The sequence below is a fragment of the Cryptomeria japonica genome, unplaced genomic scaffold, assembly GCF_030272615.1.
Source record: "Cryptomeria japonica unplaced genomic scaffold, Sugi_1.0 HiC_scaffold_55, whole genome shotgun sequence".
Classification (NCBI taxonomy): Eukaryota; Viridiplantae; Streptophyta; class Pinopsida; order Cupressales; family Cupressaceae; genus Cryptomeria; species Cryptomeria japonica.
In genome coordinates this window covers 267,501-270,593 of record NW_026728877.1, presented here as the reverse complement: position 1 = coordinate 270,593, position 3,093 = coordinate 267,501, and positions in this window count along the sequence as shown.

Sequence of the window (3,093 nt, the reverse complement as noted above, 5' to 3'; positions counted from 1 at the left end):
GTCCTTCTCGCCGCATCCCTCGCCTCGCACCCCGATTGCTATGCGGTGAGGCTCCTCGGCCGCCTTGGAACTATCTGTGTATCGGACGCATCGCGGGATAAGGGGTTGTCACTGGTAGTCGCCCCAAGCGCGTCCGATGCTTGGACCATTCCGAGGCGGCCCTGAAGCCTCTTCCGTCTAGCCGTTGGGTCCTTCTCGCCGCATCCCTCGCCTCGCACCCCGATTGCTATGCGGTGAGGCTCCTCGGCCGCCTTGGAACTATCTGTGTATCGGACGCGTCGCGGGATAAGGGGTTGTCACTGGTAGTCGCCCCAAGCGCGTCCGATGCTTGGACCATTCCGAGGCGGCCCTGAAGCCTCTTCCGTCTAGCCGTTGGGTCCTTCTCGCCGCATCCCTCGCCTCGCACCCCGATTGCTATGCGGTGAGGCTCCTCGGCCGCCTTGGAACTATCTGTGTATCGGACGCGTCGCGGGATAAGGGGTTGTCACTGGTAGTCGCCCCAAGCGCGTCCGATGCTTGGACCATTCCGAGGCGGACCTGAAGCCTCTTCCGTCTAGCCGTTGGGTCCTTCTCGCCGCATCCCTCGCCTCGCACCCCGATTGCTATGCGGTGAGGCTCCTCGGCCGCCTTGGAACTATCTGTGTATCGGACGCGTCGCGGGATAAGGGGTTGTCACTGGTAGTCGCCCCAAGCGCGTCCGATGCTTGGACCATTCCGAGGCGGCCCTGAAGCCTCTTCCGTCTAGCCGTTGGGTCCTTCTTGCCGCATCCCTCGCCTCGCACCCCGATTGCTATGCGGTGAGGCTCCTCGGCCGCCTTGGAACTATCTGTGTATCGGACGCGTCGCGGGATAAGGGGTTGTCACTGGTAGTCGCCCCAAGCGCGTCCGATGCTTGGACCATTCCGAGGCGGCCCTGAAGCCTCTTCCGTCTAGCCGTTGGGTCCTTCTCGCCGCATCCCTCGCCTCGCACCCCGATTGCTATGCGGTGAGGCTCCTCGGCCGCCTTGGAACTATCTGTGTATCGGACGCATCGCGGGATAAGGGGTTGTCACTGGTAGTCGCCCCAAGCGCGTCCGATGCTTGGACCATTCCGAGGCGGCCCTGAAGCCTCTTCCGTCTAGCCGTTGGGTCCTTCTCGCCGCATCCCTCGCCTCGCACCCCGATTGCTATGCGGTGAGGCTCCTCGGCCGCCTTGGAACTATCTGTGTATCGGACGCGTCGCGGGATAAGGGGTTGTCACTGGTAGTCGCCCCAAGCGCGTCCGATGCTTGGACCATTCCGAGGCGGACCTGAAGCCTCTTCCGTCTAGCCGTTGGGTCCTTCTCGCCGCATCCCTCGCCTCGCACCCCGATTGCTATGCGGTGAGGCTCCTCGGCCGCCTTGGAACTATCTGTGTATCGGACGCGTCGCGGGATAAGGGGTTGTCACTGGTAGTCGCCCCAAGCGCGTCCGATGCTTGGACCATTCCGAGGCGGCCCTGAAGCCTCTTCCGTCTAGCCGTTGGGTCCTTCTCGCCGCATCCCTCGCCTCGCACCCCGATTGCTATGCGGTGAGGCTCCTCGGCCGCCTTGGAACTATCTGTGTATCGGACGCGTCGCGGGATAAGGGGTTGTCACTGGTAGTCGCCCCAAGCGCGTCCGATGCTTGGACCATTCCGAGGCGGACCTGAAGCCTCTTCCCTCTAGCCGTTGGGGCTTTCTCGCCGCATCCCTCGCCTCGCACCCCGATTGCTATTCGGTGAGGCTCCTCGGCCGCCTTGGAACTATCTGTGTATCGGACGCATCGCGGGATAAGGGGTTGGCAGTGGTAGTCGCCCCAAGCGCGTCCGATGCTTGGACCATTCCGAGGCGGCCCTGCAGCCTCTTCCGTCTAGCCGTTGGGGCCATCTCGCTGCATCCCCCACCTCGCACCACGATTGCTATGCGGTGAGGCTCCTTGGCCGCCTCGGAACTATCTGTGTATCGGACGCATCGCGGGATAAGGGGTTGTCACTGGTAGTCGCCCCAAGCGCGTCCGATGCTTGGACTATTCCGAGGCGGCCCTGCAGCCTCTTCCGTCTAGCCGTTGGGGCCATCTCGCCGCATCCCCCAGCTCCTCGGCCGCCTCGGAACTATCTGTGTATCGGACGCATCGCGGGATAAGGGGTTGGCAGTGGTAGTCGCCCCAAGCGCGTTCGATGCTTGGACTATTCCGAGGCGGCCCCGCAGCCTCTTCCGTCTACCCTTTGGGGCCATCTCGCCGCATCCCTCGCCTCGCACCCCGATTGCTATGCGGTGAGGCTCCTCGGCCGCCTGGGAACTATCTTCGTATCGGATGCATCGCGGGATAAGGGGTTGTCACTGGTAGTCGCCCCAAGCGCGTCCGATGCTTGGACTATTCCGAGGCGGCCCTGTGGCCTCTTCCGTCTAGCCGTTGGGGCCATCTCGCCGCATCCCTCACCTCGCACCCCCATTGCTATGCGGTGAGGCTCCTCGGCCGCCTTGGAACTGTCTTCGTATCGGAAGCATCGCGGGATAAGGGGTTGTCACTGGTAGTCGCCCCAAGCGCGTCCGATGCTTGGACTATTCCGAGGCGGCCCTGCAGCCTCTTCCGTCTAGCCGTTGGGGCCATCTCGCCGCATCCCCCACCTCGCACCCGGATTGCTATGCGGTGAGGCTCCTCGGCCGCCTTGGAACTATCTTCGTATCGGACGCATCGCGGGATAAGGGGTTGTCACTGGTAGTCGCCCCAAGCGCGTCCGATGCTTGGACTATTCCGACGCGGCCCTGTGGCCTCTTCCGTCTAGCCGTTGGGGCCATCTCGCCGCATCCCCCACCTCGCACCCCGATTGCTATGCGGTGAGGCTCCTCGGCCGCCTTGGAACCATCTTCGTATCGGACGCATCGCGGGATGAGGGGTTGTCACTGGTAGTCGCCCCAAGCGCGTCCGATGCTTGGACCATTCCGAGGCGGCCCTGAAGCCTCTTCCGTCTAGCCGTTGGGGCCTTCCCGCCCCATCCCTCGCCTCGCACCCCCGATTGCTATGCGGTGAGGCTCCTCGGCCGCCTTGGAACCATCTGTGTATCGGACGCATCGCGGGATAAGGGGTTGGCAC